Raw genomic sequence first — 18131 nt, forward strand, 5'->3', positions numbered from 1 at the left:
ATATATATATATATATATATATATATATATATTAGTGTGTTCTGTGTTCTCCAGAATAAAATTAAATATTTCCTGGTTCTGAACGAACCATCGTTGCTGGCTCCTTCTAATTAATAAAAAAATAATGTAATTTTAAGTATACCGATAGAGCACTATTAAGATAATATTTAGATGGTAGCGGTGGCAAAAGTCAAGACTAAGAATTGCACACACAAGATAATTATTTGGTCTAGGAATTAATTCGTGCGGGTGGACAAGAGATGGCGCAACGAACGGAGCGTCCCACAGTTCCGTGTATCCACACATGTGTTGCAAACCCCTGTCATCGCGTATCGTTCGTAGCGACCTGGTGGATTAAAGCGTCAACAACACCAGTTTGTAGTTAAGTGAACATGGCGCAATTTGTGCCTGATAAAGTGTTTTTGCGGGGTGTCCTGCTGCATTACTTTAACATGCAGAAAAGTGCGACTGAAAGTCATCGTATTTTGGTGGAAGTGTATGGTGACCATGCTCTAGCTGAGCGAACGTGTCAGAAGTAGTTTGCACGGTTTAGAAGTGGTGATTTCGGCTTGGCAGACCAAGAGCGAGCTGGACAGCCAAAAAAATTTCAAGACGAAGAATTGACAGCATTGCTCGAGCAGGATTCGTGTCAAACGCAGGAACAACTTGCAGCAGCATTAGGCGTTGATCAAACAACAGTCTCCAAACGCTTGAAAGCCATGGGAATGATTCAAAAGATGTCACATTGGGTTCCACATGAATTGAAAGACAGAGACGTTGAAAGACGAAAAACCATTTGCGAATTGCTGCTTCAACGACAGAGCAGAAAGGGGTTTCTGCATCGAATTATTACGGGTGATGAGAAGTGGATCCATTACGAGAACCCTAAACGAAAAAAGGCCTGGGTGAAACCAGGTGAACCAGGTCCATCACAACCAAAACGAGATATTCACTGTGCAAAGGTTATGCTGTGCATATGGTGGGATATGAAAGGTGTGGTGTACTATGAGCTGCTGCAACCGGGTGAAACTATGAATGGAGAACGTTATCGACGACAATTAATGCGTTTGAAGCAAGCTCTGGCCAGAACACGACCAGAATGGGAGAACAGACATGATAAACTTATTGTTCAACATGATAACGCTCGCCCACATGTCGCAAAACCGGTCAAAACCTATTTAGAAAATGTCGGATGGGAAGTTTTACCCCACCCGCCGTATTCACCAGACGTTGCTCCTTCGGACTACTACTTGTTCGATTGCATGAACAACGATTTGATTGGACAGCGGTTTACTTCTTCAGAAGATATCGAAACATGGGTCTCTGACTGGATCGCTTCCAAGGATGAAGACTTCTTTCGCCACGGAATCCGTACATTGCCTGACAGATGGGCGAAAGTGGTGGCTAGCGATGGACAATAATTTTCTTAAGGTATTTATGTATTTTGTGTTTGTACTACAGCTTCAATGTGTGCGTACCAACCGCACGAATTAATTCCTAGACCAAATAACTTAATCGAGAGGGTACCACAGGGCAAAGAAAAATAATTCTTCATGCCTTTTCGAAGTTCTGTTTCTTCAGTACTTGGAAAGAAGAAACTAGTGATTAAAATTGTTTACCACCGGAATTGATTTTAAGGTGTGGTGTGTTTCTTTTGGTTCTGTGGCATGACTGTAGTCGAGCTTTTATAGAGGGGGAAGGGTCGGATTGAGTTGAATCTTGACGTGATTAGAAGCTCACGTAAATAGTAGAACCTGTCCGTGATGACCTTCATATTTCATGAGGACTTAAAGAATGATTCACTCAATCAGTGGATGACATAACTTGAGTTCTAGCGACATAGATATTGGGTTACATAAATGGTTTTGAGCGTTTGGAGTCAAAATTGAGAATACATTTATTGTGATTTTAACAACATTATGAACCTCATATGCATATTTTTTTTTTTTTTTTCGGCAACAGTACCGATGCTGTAGGACTTCTGTGGTTTGTGAACAACAACAACAACAAATGGACATGATTTCACAGGTTTCTTCTGAAACTAACTTAACCATTCAGGGAGTTCTGCAGAGACCGAAACAAATAATGGTCTGACAATGCCAGGGACATGGTTTACGGTGGATAAATTAATCTCCAATCCGATTTCCCTTAATTTGTGATAGGTCGCTGGCGTTGTCAGCATTGTATAGAACACACTTGCGCACACGCAGATTGTCGACAGTACAGGTCTGAGTGTATTCTGACCGGCAGTAGCAGCTCGTGATGTACGATACCCTTCCAATTCCACCACACAATCATAATCTTCTTAGGCATTAGTTGGGGCTTTGGCACAGACTGTGGAGCTGCTTCTTCGACCGACTTTTTTGTCGCATATTATTGTAGGTTATCCAGTTTTCATTATTCGTAATCTACTGCTTCAGAAATGACAGATTTCTGTACGTTTCAGTAGATTCGGAGATAGAAATTTGATCGTTTAAATGTTCTTAATCAGATCCTGTGGCACCCAAACATCGAGATACTTTTTATAGCCGGCTTCCTCAAAATGATTTAACAGTATTTGGTGAAGGGGCAGGCACTTGGGGAGTCCTAAAGCACAATACTCCATTGGGATGGCATCTGAACTCATGAAAGGGATGTCAGAGAAGGGAATTATCGAAGTTCCAGTTTCCTGTTCCATACAGCGATAGAATTTCATGCGATGTTTTTGTCGTGTAGCTGGATGCCTTGTCTTGGTACAGTTCACGTCTTGTTCGTACAATGCTGGGGTTTTCATGCTGATACACTTCAGTCAGGACATGAGTCTGGTAGTGCGTAGCATTGATTTTGATGTGTGTCTCCAGCTTGTTTTCGGACACGCAGTTTGCCCCTGTACGAGAAACCGTCCACAATCTTGAACCCTTTTGGGAAACTGTTTTAGCTGCTTGCGTCGGGGTGGTGGACCCAGGATTCTGTGCTGCATATTTCTGTATAATACGATTCACAGTGGCACGACCTACACGAAAATTATGCACTTGACACATTTGTGCGATACGCGACGCCATGAACTTTGCGTCGGAAAGGACCACAATGAACCTTTTCCAGAATCTGATCAGTTCGGTGGTATCAGATTATTCTCGACCACACTGCTCTACTACATGACTTAACAAGATGCTGTTAATTGCCTATTACGATCTCACGGCGATCGGTTGCACATTGCCTTCGGCTCAGCATGAATGAATCAACCTCTGTACTTGCCTGAATATTTGGAAAAATTAGCTATACGTATCATGCTAGTAGACAGGGTGTGCCGGAGGAAAAAACCTTTAACCGAAGGAAGGGAAGGGGGTTTATCTTGAATTTTGTGACAATACTAGAGCCTTTCTGTTTCAGGTGTGCCCCTTCTGGGGCTGTTGTTGATATGTGTTTTCACATATCTCCACCGACAAGTTTCTGCGGCCGAGATCTTCCAGTTGTTGGATGCAGAAGCGTTGCCATAATGAATTATTTCAAACTTCGCTGTAATCTGTCTTAGTACCCATTGTAAGTAGCCTACGATCTTCACTCGTCAAGACCAAACAACTGAATGACAAATTGGCAACACAGCTAAGGCCATTCATTCTTTTCCTTGAGCAAAGGAAGTTTCCTCCGTTAGAGATTGGCGGGTGTGGGGTCGAAGTATGTTTCACATATTTTCAGAGCACACACCTGAAATAGACAGGCTGTAGCTGGAATTTGTTGATATTTATGTGCATATATTAATGTAAGTTAATACACAAAGGCAAATCAACAGTTTTATTTTGGGCTGTGTTTTAACTTAACAACTAACACAACCTCGTGCAACTGTTTTGAAAAAGTATTAACGATAAACAGTACAGGAAGTAATGACGGTACACATTGTAGAATGGCATATTTGTTGTAAAGAACATCTCTTAATAATCTCTCCATACCATTTTTAACATTGCTACTTGAAATGTTGCTATCTAGAATGATTATGTTCTTTATTCTATAACTTTAAATTAGACTTACAGAAATATAGTAGAAATCATGAAGTCATTTTCTTGGATTTAGCACTGTGCTATATGTCAGAACGATATACAGAGAATATTGTACTATTCTTCGTGATTTTAATAGTCATTTGAGTCAGCGAAGATTGATGAGGAGTATATCTGCTCGGGAGTCTGAGCTCAAGAACTCAATAGCCACAAGTATCCAATAATGTTGAGGTTTAGGGGTTGGACGGACCAAAGGAGGTATGTAGTTCATCCTAATCTTCATGAAACCACTCGTTAATAGCCCCAGTAATGCGAATTCGTGCATCGTTATCTTGCAAAGTAACGTTATTGACCTGAAATATATATATATATATATATATATATATATATATATATATATATATATATATATATATATATATATATATATATGCCATAGGAGACACGTAATCACCTAATATGTCTATATAATCACTGGCAGCAACGCGTCCTGCGAGCGTAATGATAGGACTCGCGGAATATCAGGAGATTGCATCACATAGTTTAGGATGGGAAGGAGCAGGAGCTTCTTTCGATTCTTCTACATAAACGCAACTTCTTGGCGGAAACAAGGGATACATGCAGCGATATCACGCGTTTCAAGGCATTGGCTATGTATTTTGCATGCTCTCAACACCATCCCCCCCGGCGATAAACCGTTGTTTACAGTAATCAGTGGTTTCGAAACAACAAATGTTCAGATTATGCAAACCGTGTCCGTTACGTTCCACAGTACACTGTTCCACGTTCTCGTTTGAGTTCCACAGTTTCTTTTGCCGCATTAGTTCTACGGTCTTTAGTGACAATCCTCTTCAGTGCTTAGTGATTCCTGTTACATGTCTCTGTTCATTAGTACTGTTTTCCTGTGTTATTTTACTATGAGTTCTTTAAACTGAATCGTCTTAGACAGTGTTTCCAGCGATTCACTGTGCGTCAACTAACCGCACACTCACATTTGTCCCTTTTGAAACTCAGAGAAAGAAATCTCCTATTTTCATCACTACGTCTGCCCGCTTCAACTCACGCCTCCGTCCTGCCTCAGCTGATGTATTACAGTTGATCACTTAACGAATTAAAAATAGCCAGGCTTTGCACACGTAACCTCAGTATTACCAAATCACACATCTTGCATGTTATATACTAAAAAGTGTTGTTATTATTTTGAAAACCATCTGTAGAATGGTAGTCTCATTGTCCCCAAATTATGCTAAAATCAACTGCATCAAACGAGTTTACTCAGTTTCCTTATAACTGGATATATGATTGACTCCCTCATAATGAAAAGCCAAGACACATTCATAGAAACAGTGTTTGTAGGACAGTTCCAGTAATGGGTGAAATTCGCAGTATGTAACTACTTAAAAATATGAAGTACAACAGTACTATTTATCACATGTGTTCAATAATTTTAGGTTTTTTGAAGGAAAGAAATTTCAGTAACAGTTTGTTCATGTAATTTTGTGACTATATATCCGACACAACAAACAGGAAGTTCAGTACAGAATAGAATTACTTTTCAGCAGATGCATTCCAGATATTTAGACAAATCACCAGACAGATTAAAATAATAATAATAATAGTAGTAGTAGTAGTAGATGAACATTTTTTAGTTGTTAAAGCCTGCTTAAAAAAACAGCAATGCGTAAACACAGAAATGGAAAGCACAAAAAAAAAAAAAAAAGAGTTTTTATGCGTCTATGTATCCTTGTCCATTCTATTTGACAAATTAAATTCCATGTTATCACATAAAATGATTTTTATTTTAATAAGATGATTCTAAGATAATTCATTAATTCAATACGATCCTTTCAATTTAAAAGAAGCAAGATTCCACGGATGTTCCTCCAGATTTAAATAAGCTCTAATCCGCTAGCTTCTGAAGTAAAGTGTAGAGTCTCAAAGAATTGGGTCCAGCAATTGAGTCTTCCAGTAATTTTTCCACCGAACGTTTGAAAATCGTAAGTACCAATATAAATTAAAAACGTGCAACTAAAAGCAAATCAAGCATAAAAACAGGGTATGCCTGATCTCAGGACCTATGGTACCTCCATCTTCGTGTATAACTACTTTAGCTGGCGACTGTTAAACGTAACAGATACTCACAAAATGATTGACTTCCACCAGTCGTAGCCATGTGGGATAGAGAACCTATCGATATTCACGGAGCTGATGTATGTTTCACTATTCTATGAAAGGGAAAGCGTAGCCAATCAATATTTTATGCAATTGACAGTGGAAGAGCAAAATTAATGAGATCTTCCGCCTGCACGGTGAATCGAACCCAAACCAACCAGCTAAAGCGCATTTGTCTTTCGTAAGCCAGTTATTGTTACCCGTTACGGTTGATTTTGGATGTGTAATATTTAGATTTACCGGTGCGCAGAATCAGTGTGCTCTTGAGCCCGAGCAGAAAGCGGAATGTCAATTCACTGAACAATGATAGCTTCTCTTAACTGTGAGAATTAGGCAGTCTCGATAAAGGGCTTTTAATTGTTTCTTCTTTTATTTTTGGGAAGCCAGTTTCATCAGATTTTATTGTTCAAGTTCATTATTTGAATCTTAATCTTAGGAACTCTTTAATGATTACACTGATGTATGTCTCTAAAATAATATGCATAGTACAAGAGTTGGGAATTTGAATCTGATGAGTTCCTAGTAGACCGATGTGTAGGCTTCAAGCGTGCCGCGTATCTTCACGCTATTCTAGTAGTTACGAGTTCATTAATTATATTTTACGTAAAAGTAACCAAAGTCTATTAATGATCTCTCGATGGACGGTGCATAATACGTATTACATACGCCCAAAATAATCAGTAGTGAATAGTAAATTGTTGTAACACAAGATAGTAAAAGTGCATCACGGCAATAAAATACGACACGTGAAACATAATACGAAGGACACAATCAAACTCATAAGAAATTAATTGAAACTTGATTGAAATTGTTTCTTATGATCGTTCGGTTCGTAATCAAGCTTAGTCGTAAACTCTGTGTCACTTTTCTCAAGTTATTGAGTAATATTTTGCATGCATACTGTCGATCATATCTTTTGACTTAAGCGGCGAGGTTAATCTCGGCATTGTAGACAGAACCTTGAGATTCCCTGTCTCGTGAGCGAGGTTGCCACATCGACGGCACCAGTTTGCCACTTGTTTCCGGCTTGCCGCGGCCACTTGAATCAATACGAGTGGAGATGGGGGCCGAATCCAAGCAAGCAAGGCAGGGGCTACCCTGACAATGCGGCAAGCAGGCCTCGATCGTTATCGCGAGACAGGACAGCAGATTACAGTCGCTGCAAAGTAGGTATTACCAACACTTGTTTCAATACATTTCCAGCCACTTAACACCAGGGAAGAATGAACGTCATTACCGATCTCGTTTAAATGAGCGGCGTATCACTGACTATGAACGCTCTCTCAGTTGTCAGTGCTTAATAGTTCGATTTAGAGAAAATGATAGGTTGATTGATGAAGAGCCCCGATTCGTCAGAAACTTCATAGCCTACATTGAAAAAGAGAAGTTATTATTCTAAACGTATTTTTTTTTTTTTTGTCTTAATTTCAAATTTGGGAACGTGCAAGATTTCTCCTTTCTTTTCTTTTTTCTTTTCTTTTACTGGATGTTTGATTTACAGGTGGTTCTTACTTAGTGGATGAGTAATTCCTGATAGACGAAATATACAATAATTATTAAATCAATTTTTAATAAATTAGTCGTGGGCGTTTGTCATATTGTCGTATTTAAATGTGAATTTTTAACTGGGTACGAAGGAATACTGAGAATAGATTGGTTGGATGGATGGATTGGAATTGTTTCGTCCCTTTCAGCAGCAAGGCGATATGAAATTCGGGGGGAGAGATTGCTTACACCTTAACGCGAGATCCAAGCCATATGAGCTCCCACTGGAAACCCGGGTCTCCCCCGCTGAAGGCGCACATGCTAACTATATAACCATAAAGAAGCTCGGCTGAAATGAGATTTAAAAAATAAAAGATGATGATTTCTTATGTATATACGCCATAAAACTTCGTAAGTCGGTAATTTATCGCAGGTAACTAATAGTAAACCCTCAAGTATTGAAACCAAATGTTATTTGTGTGATTGTTTCAGAACAAACGAAAGATGATTCTTATATCAATGCGTAGATCTCCCTCGTGACTCTTTGGTTAACGTGACTAAGTATTCATATGCATAAAAAAAGAAAAGTTGAAATAATTCTATATTCTTCATATACGTAAAGAAAAATACTTAACTATGTAGCACTTGGAATCAGATCTACACGTCAGTGAAAACCCCATGAAAGTAGTTTCGTAATATTTGGTTTGTCAATTCGCATTTCAGTTATCTATGTTATAAAATTGAAAGTCACCCTGTGACTCTTAATCTCTTGAATCACCCGACCTATCTCAATCGAACTTTCAACATAGATGAGGTTCGGGTCTGGGATGGTTTTCATTTCACTTAAAAAAAAAAAAAAAAAAAAAACTATGATTTATTAACTCCTGAACCACCTGACCGATCTCGATCAAATTTTCAACATAGATGAGGTTCGGACCTGGGATGGTTTTTATCATATCACTTTGACGGTGGGGAAGAGGAGATATTTAAAAATGATCGAAAATGATCAATACAGTATTAGGGTCGAATCTATAGTTTTCGGAGTCGCTGAGAAGAACGGTGACACTTCCGTTGCTGTTTGAATCCAAATTCAGCCCTGCAATTTGGAGAGGGGGGGGGGATATACGAGGCGTCCCAGGAGGAAAGGACAATACTTCGGAAAATGATAATATGGGTGATTCTAAGAAAAAAATGTTCATATGAACATAGGTCCTAATCTCAACGGTTTGAGAACTACAGGTTGTGAATCATTTTTGACTTGATATTGCATATTGCTCATTGATATTGCTCACCCTGTAGTCATTCTACAAGAGTAAGACATAGTGGGTTTGAAAGGTGATGGAATGGTCTGTCCAGTGGTATGCATTATGTGGCAGTGGTGTCTTTGGAAGAGAAGTTATTTAGGGATATTTGGGAATTAATGTTGCCATCCAATTTCTTTAAATAACCTTAAATTTCATTGGAAATGCATACATTTGGAAAGGTCAGTCTATCACCTTTCAGATCCGCTATGTCGAACCTCTAGAATAATTACAGGGTAAACAATACGCAACACAGTCAAAAATGGCTCACAACCTGTAGCTCTCAAACCGTTGAGATTAGGATCTATGTTCATATGAACTTTTTTGCTTAGAATCATCCATACTATCATTTCCCAAAATATTGCCCCTTCCCTGTGTAAAAATAATCAAAAATACACAATATTAATGTCAGATCTATAGTGTTTGGGTCGCTGAGATGAACAGTGACACTTCCGATGCTTTTTAAATCCATACCACTCAAAACAAAAATATCATATTTCACGGATACCAAACACATGAGATAAGGAGTTGTGCATTTAAATTTTTTATTTAACTCAGCGAAGCGGATGATCGATGCTAGTCAACTATAAAGTCCAGCGTTACTGCATCAGATTGATTTTTTTTTTAAAAAATAAGCTTTGTAGACTCATGTTTTAAGAGAGAATATGACGCAGACTTGCTGCTCCGTGTAGTGTTCTTAAACTATTTGTAGAAGTATTTTGCAAACATAATATACACAAGTGACCTACTCTTCTGACTTTTAAAGCTGTTGATCGTATGTAAGGCAAATATCGAGCTACTGTATTTAGTATTCGTTTCGAATCAAAAACTTGAATGCTATGCAGTTGGAATGTGCTAATAATGAAATTCAGTGTGTATTCGAGTTGACTGTACTGAGTTTTGAATAGTGAAAGCCTTTTTCTTAGTAATCCCATAATTATTTAGAAACAAGTTTTCATACAAGATGAAACGACAAAACACACAACTATATTAGAATCGACAATTTTAAGATTTTTTTTTTTTTTTTTTTTTTTTTTTTTTTTTTTTTTTAGGAGGCTTGGGCCTATTCTTTTCAGTAAATATACCTGCAGTATACCTTTTCAGTATATTTTATTTTCAGTAAAATATTTTAGTAAATATACAATGACTGGAAAAGGCATTCTTACAGTTTTCGGTGATATCCTTCATTTCGAAAAATTACAATGGCTTATTAAATTTCTCGTATTAGTTTATTCATCTGTGTTTACAGTAACAGTAGTATTTTTAAAATGAAATGAAATCTTTGAGTTTTACGTCCCACGGTTATGCCGATTAGGCTAAAGGAGACGGTGATAATGAGAGATGAGTGAAAATGGTGGAATGAAGAAAGTGGGAGGAAACGGGAGAACCCCGAGAAAACCCACGAGCACGGTGTTTGTCCACCACAAAGTTCACTTGGCGGGGGCTGGGATCGAACCCGGGACCCCAAGCACCAGAGGTGAACGCTCTACCACTGAGCCACCGCGCCCCCCTAGTAGTATTTTTAGTTAAATCTATTTTCTCTCTGTAACAGAAAACAAAATAATTCTAAAATCATGCATGTTAAAAGTATTCGTAGAGGTGACGTATTCAAGAAAATAATATAATTTTTCAATTGATTAACACTATGGGGTTCCCTTTAGCAGCTACAATTGCTTGAAGTCTCTCGGAAATGAAGGAACCAAGTTCGCTGTAATTGCAGGTAAAATCTTATTCCATTCTTCCAATATAGGGCATTTTTGAGATTTACCTTATATTCATATAACCCTTCATGTTATTTTTTTTCCCCGTTAAGTACTCCCCATAAGTGCTCTATTGACTTGTTGTATCGTGATTCTAGATGTCTGAAGTTGTTTGGGTACATTTATTAATTCCCAGATCTTAGTATTATGTGCAATGTGTGTTTTTTTTTTATTGTTATCGTGTATAAATGTGAAATCTTTATTCAAACCCATTCTTAGAGCACTGTATAACAATTGTTCTTCAGAATAAATTGATATACTTTGGTTTATTATTCTTTCTGCAAAGCACTAATTCTCCTTCAGGTAAGCACACAAGTGATCGGCCATGTTCATTGTGGGAGTAAGATTTTTGAGACACATTGTCGTATTCTTTATTCTCCACAGTTCTCCCATCTAAGTCAAGTAAGTTGTACTTATTTTGTACTTCTGGAAATCACCTGGTTACAAAAGTTACCAGCAATATCTACGGGCGAATTTTAGCAGCTTGCGATTCCTATCATCACCATTTTTTCTTTCTTGGGATATAGTAGTCATATCTGCTGTTTCTAACATGTTCCTTACCTTATCCACTAAAGTCATTTATTTTAGTCTCTTGTCTCTGCAGCTTATTTGCAATCTTGAGGGCCACTTGTTTTAGGGTTCCTTTCGATAGTACACACTGTAATGTTATCTTCTCTATTTGATTGTACTCTTAAGTAGCGACTTTAAAATTTATTTTTAACTGATTTGGTAATATGTATCTAAAATTGATTGAACTGTTGGACGAGGTCTCACGTTAGTTTAGATATTTCAGACAACGATTTTGTTTGATTGAGAAGCCTGAAATTAATTTGCCTTTTGCCTTTCGTTGTTTCTTTTCCCTTTGCGCCACATTTCACCTTTTACAATTCGTTTACAGTGAATGGAGATCAAGAAATTGATTGAATCTCTGTTAACGATCATTTTATGCACTTCCACAAGAGTGGATTACACTAACAATGCTTCGCAAAGCGTGTTTAATATGAACAAAACTGCGTTGTACGAATACTTTCTTTGACAAAGGGATGAATCTGGCAAACAACACTGCATAGATGGCGCAGCTTGTAAACTAATGGTGAAAGATAGTTTAGGATGTAGTGTCTAGGATTCGTTCATATGCCATATGTCATCCCTACTTTCTTTGTTCGTAAAATAACTGTAACCACGAGTTCATTTATAATCAGTGTACGAATATTTTTTCGAGTCACTGCATGTACAAAATTGTTTGTACTGCTCAGTTGAATTGATTAGGCTGGGACCTTTGTAAAATAAATCTGTAAAATAAAATCAGTATTTTGGAAAGAATCGTGGTTACCAAAATTGAGCTACAATTAAGCATGAAGCAATTTCGAACCACCTCCTCTTTGCTATAGATTACAAATGAACTGAAGTAATTTCATTAGCTGTTAAGTACTAGAATTCCAACGGAAGCGCGTATGGTGTAGCTTCAAACATTACCAAAATAAATGAAGACTGGATATTTAAGTATGATTACTCTTCTTCGTATTGAAATATATGCTAATTGATCACAGTTGGCTGTTTTAATTTGTTTTAAAATCTAAAACTGAAACAATATGCTGACCTACAAGCACTTACTGGAACTGCCAGACAAATCTAATGTTGAATTGACATCATAGCGAATGAAACATTGACCAAAGCAACCAACATTCTGAAGCTTGCCTTATTCAAGGTTTAATGTAATACGTTCTGCGTGTTTTCGTTTACTGGATCAGCCTTTAAGTGCTTAAAATATGCATTTTGAAATTATTTCGTGTTCAGTCACTTTAACCCTTCCTTAATAAAGAGTTGGACTAATAAAAAAAATGTAGTTTAATTATTTGTATTGTGATCAGACGCGCGTATTTCCATTTAGAAAATAAATAATCTAATATTTTAGGTCTCTGTGGATCATGTTGCCTCAGATAAAAAAAAAATGATATGATAAGAATTGGGAAAAAATACATCAATCTAGATGGCACCATTTCTATCATAAGTCAGCAATTCTTAAACTGTGATCCACAGATTCCTGTTGTGGTTGGGATCGTTAAGTTGGGAGTCCTTTTTAACTTCATTATAAAATACACGAGTATAATGATCATGTTGCGCAAGATATATATTAAAGCTGATTTAGACAGTTTTTAAATCTGAGTACTAAACTTGAGATCGTAACTAGTGAAGAGATCGTGTACATGAAAATATTTTCTTATATTCTGTTAAATAAATGGTTAGAGGTGTGGCAAAATGTACATCATTTGAAGCAACTCTCGAAATCTCGAAGTTTAAGAATTGCTGCTCTAAGTGAATGCGACTAATAGAAGCCCTAAGAATTTTATAGAAACCACTGTGCTTCCAAAGATTCAGATAGTAAGTTACAGTGAAATCTGTCAAATTGGCTACCTAAATAAGTTGACCCCAATTTTATACAGGGTTTGTCCAAGAAGTAGAGGCTGGCAGCGGCGCAGCGCTCTAGTCGCCACCAGAGCGCGCTCAGTGGTTGGTATCGGTGGTGGAGTCTTACCTAAACATCATAACGCGCGGCAGTCACTTGTAAGCAGCGAGAGAATGAGTATCGATTGTTGCGCAGTTTTTTTTTTTTTTGGTCATGGGATAAAAAGCGAAAAATGGGGCAGACGATAGAGCAGCGATACGCCATCAAATTTTGCTTTCGCTTGGGCAAAACTGCATCAGAGACTCTTGCCTTGATTGAGCAGCCTACGGAGACAATGCTAAGTCGAAAGGTGCTGATCGTGTGGTGATGCGTCTATATCGTAGCCTCATCCGCTCTCAGTTGGATTATGGCTGTGTTGCATATGGTTGTGCTCGACCTTCCATCCTACGTCATCTGGATTCTGTCCATTATCTTGACTTTCGTTTGGCGCTTGGAGGTTTTCAAACCAGCCCTATTCCTAATATCTATGTCGAGGCTCATGAACCATCTCTTTCCCACCGTCGAGACTGCCTGCTCCTGCGCTATTACATTCATATCTGAGTCGTACCTGATCATCCTTCAGCCTTTGTCCTTGAGGCTGATGCTCGCTTTGACATATCAAGCACGACCTATTGCTACTCGGCCTTTTGGCATTCGTGCTATAGATGTTGTGGCTTCTCTTGGATTGGATGTCCCTGCCATCTGTCCATTGGGCTTCCTGCCCATTCTTCCGTGGACTGTTCTTCCACCAGTTGCCAGCTTTCATCTAACTCAGTTTAAGAAGTGTGTCACCAGCAGTCAACAGTTTTGTCAGGAGTTCTTATCTTTTCTGGATGCGTACCGTACCTACGCTGTATTCTACACAGACGGTTCGAAGCATGAAGATTCTGTTGGCTGTGCCTTCGTTACGGATTATCATAGCGCTGGCTTGAAGCTCCATCTTACTTCCACTGTGTTCACTGCTGAATTGGTTGCTATTCTGGAGACTCTGCATTATATTCGTCGACGCGATCTTCGACATCTTCTATGCTCTGACTCCAGCAGCGCTTTATGTTGTCTCATTGATGTGTCAACTGTGCACCCTCTCCTGCCATTCCTTACGTCTTGCAGGTTGCGACGTCCAATTTTGTTGGGTGCCTGGCCATGTTGGTATTCCAGGGAATGAGGGGGCTGGCAGTGTTGCCAAAGAAGCTGCCCTTACACGACCTGACTATCCGTCACCGCTCTCCAGCTCCGATATTTGTCCTGTAATCGATCGTCGTCTTCTTCAGTGCTGGAAGACAAACTGGGATGAGCACCTTCAGAATAAATTACACGCTGTCAAGCCGCGACTTGGTGTTTGAGCCACGAGTTCTCGTCCTCTAGACTGGAAGAACGATGATTGGCACCCCTACGTATCGGGCACAACCATCTGACCCATGTTAACCTGTTACGTCGGCAGAACCCGCCTTCTTGCTCGCATTATGGTGCATTCCTGACCATCCTCCACCTTCTGGAATGTGTTCCTCTTGCTTCTGAGCGAGCCCGCCTTGGCTTACCAGCTGATACGTCTCCCTTGCTTGGAGACGACGTTCAGAAAGTTTTCACCTACTTGCAGCATCTACACGTCCTGACTGATTTGTGAGTGCATTTCTCACGTTTCGTTTAATTAATTTATTTCTGGTTTTATGTACTGTTTCTCTGTGTTTTCATGGTGGTTTTAAACTTGCCATAGCATTTCCTTGCTTTTATCTTCTTTACTACACTGTCATATTCATTACTAGTTCTGGGCTGCCCCACATGTGTCCACCTATTGCTGAGTTGTCCCAGCAGAGAAGATTAACATGCCATTGTGTACTAACTCGTCCTTGTGTTTGTGTATCGAGTTTGCACATTTCTTAAATGCTATGACATTTTAATTCGAAAATGATCCGACACCTTTTACGTGCTCCAGACTTTGCTTCTAATCTATTATTTCTGAGCTACTATGGTTTTTGTTCTTGGGTACTTCCATTTTTTACTGTCAGAGAAGGGTGCAAAAGACCTCGATGTCGACGCGCCCATCCAAACCCATTCAATCAATCAATCAGTCGTTTGCATTTGCTTTAAGTACACGTACTATAGGAGGCACACATATAGCTATGTTCTATTTAGAATTTGTATGTTAATTTCACCCGAAAATTTTGCATAATATTACAATAATTTACATATCTATATGTTAAATAAGAATATAGAAGTTGGTTTAGGATAGAAGTATTTTCTTTTCACTTATTTCTGGAATTATGCGTAGGATTAGTTTGACAACATGAGGGATGACTAATGTATATATATATATATATACTTTTAGGTATATATCTATATATATATATATATATGTGTAACGTTAGATTAATTAGTATATAGGATACGTGAATTAAACATTGTCATTTGGAATATAAAAATATATGTAGGGAAGAAAACTGAACTTGGAAAAGCACTACTGAATTTAAAAAAAAGAAGCTCTACCGAATATTTCTGTCTCTTTAAAATTTTAAGTAATCAAAAGTAATCAATGTAATTCATTTACATAACTTCTGTTAATTACTTTATTTAAATACTTCTTGGGACTGCCCATTAAGGGCACTCCGCCATTGAGGTGCGAATATTTAAGTATTTTGATTTCAAAATCTGGTTATGCCCAACACGTTCACTAAAGCCCACCACAAAATCTGGCTTTCCCAGCGTGAGGCGAGATCACTTCAGTGTCACGGTTTGTAATATATATTTTTTTTAAAAAAAAGTGGATGCTGTCAATGAAATGTTCAGGCCATACACCAACAATGAAGTAATAAGCTTTCTGTCCGGCAACATTTTATTTACGAATTTTGTTTCTTTGTTTCCTTGTGTATTTAAAAAAAAAGCCAAAATTACATTTTTTATTTGTAAGAATTTAGAGTTATTTTGATCAGTTTTTCCATGTGTGCCTGTCGGAAAATTTAAGAGGGGGATAACATTTATTTTGCGTGTTATTTTATTTAGATACAGAAACTAGCATATCTTAGAGAGTTAGAGTATTTCTATTTTAAGTTGATGGTGGTCACTAGACTACAGAAAAAGAAAATGAAAGAACTGGTTAACTTTCCACAGAATCAGCTCGGTGGATTAGAGGAGGGAGTGGCGAATATAGAAAGTCATGGAGACGTTAATGGCGGAAACGGAAATCAGGGAAGTCAGGAAAACGAAAAGGAATCGATCCCTGGACCATCCAGTGTTGTAAACATGGAGACAATGGATCCATCTATGAATCCACTGTTTGTAATGTTACAACAGCTGGTAAAGAGCACTGTGAAAGAACTCGTTGACAAACAGGAAAGGTCAGTAAAGGAACTAGTTGATAAGCAGGAAAAAATCGCACAACATCAGGAGAAGTCAGTATAGGAATTAGTGAAAACGCAGGAAGTAAATAGCAGTAGATTAATAAACAGTATAGCTTAACTGAGTACTCGGCTGGATGCAACAGCTGAATCGTTCAATGAGCGATTAGTTGAAGCATGCAACGAGTTACGAGGTTCAATAAGAGCGAACGATGAGAGAGTACAGCAGCTCGAGGCGATCAGTCGGTAGAGCATGAGACTCTTAATCTCAGGGTCGTGGGTTCGTGCCCCACGCTGGGCGCCAGATTTTGTGGTGGGCTTTAGTGAACGTGTTGGTCATAGCCAGATTTTGAAATCAAAATACTTAAATATTTGCACCACAATGGTGGAGTGCCCTTAATGACAGTCCCAAGAAGTATTTAAATAAAGTAATTAACAGAAGTTATGTAATGAATTACATTAATTACTTTTGATTACTTAAAATTTTAAAGAGATAAAAGAAATATTCGGTAGAGCTTTTTTTTTTTAAAAAAAATAAAGAATTATGTGATCTGTAAATATACAAAATAGCTACTCTTTAACTCAGATAATCAGGGCTTTACTTCAACACAGATGCTTCATTGAAATGGTCAGATTACACCATACACCCTTGTCTGTTCATGTTCTTGCCATGCTGTAAAAGAAAAACATTTGCGAAATTTTCCACATACCTTAATTGATGTCTGGAATCCGTACAAGATAGACTTCCATGCTATTTTGTTGATTTTTTTTAAATAATGGTAAAATAGACACTCCACTCCCACACATATATCACACAGATATCACACACTGATATTCACACGAATATTATATTGAAGTGACCGATCGATAAAAAAAATAATGAATTATTAATTTCTTTTTTTTTTAATTTGGCCTTTATATATATTTTCGTTCATAGTTCGTGCACGTGTTGTTTTGACGTGTTCTTCATTGTCTTCTTCCTTCAGTCCTCTCTCTTCTCACTGAAGTTCGCTCGGAATCCTGGAATCTCCTAGATGGTATCAATTGCTGCTACTGGCCGCTGCTCTGGTTGTTTCTTCGCTGCACTGCCTCTTTCTTAACATCTCTGGATGATTCTTATCTGCATTGCCTCAAAGTCTCTGGAAATGTGCTGTTTCTACGGATACGGTCCAGTTTCAAAGTACACACTACACTGGTCAAATATGATGCACTTTAAATTCCACTATTCGGATTTTTTTTTTTTATAACACGGCGGACTACATATGAGAGTTATATGCTAGTAGTCATTGTCCTAGCGGCAGATTCAAAACTCAGTCTCTGCATTATATATATATAACACATTCTAACTCTCCTCTTTTTAACATCTCGTCTCGCCGCATGAGCTGCCCGTAAAGCATACACCGAGATGACGGGTAAGTTCTGAGATAGAGTTAACGACAGTTGATATTTCAGATCGAGACGAAGAAAATAAATTCAATCTCGAGTAACGTCGCGATTCTGCTATTTAAATGTGCCTATCTCACCAAAACAGACCATTGTCACGATGAGTCTTGCACTAACTATAACAGAGGATGACCTCTGTGTATCGCGTCTTAACACCAACATATGGAGCATTGGACTGTATGGTTCAGAGACTTGGACATTACGGAAGTTACAGAAGAAAT

General features: G+C 38.2%; 1 protein-coding gene across 2 annotated transcripts in view; it reads left to right on the forward strand.

Annotated features, from left to right (window-relative positions):
- Positions 1-18131, forward strand: part of skd (mediator complex subunit skuld) — a 259399-nt gene that overhangs the window by 58870 nt on the left and 182398 nt on the right. The window lies entirely within an intron of this gene.

The sequence above is a fragment of the Thermobia domestica genome, chromosome 9 (assembly GCF_964235325.1).
Source record: "Thermobia domestica chromosome 9, izTheDome1.hap1.1, whole genome shotgun sequence".
Lineage (NCBI taxonomy): Eukaryota > Metazoa > Arthropoda > Insecta > Zygentoma > Lepismatidae > Thermobia > Thermobia domestica.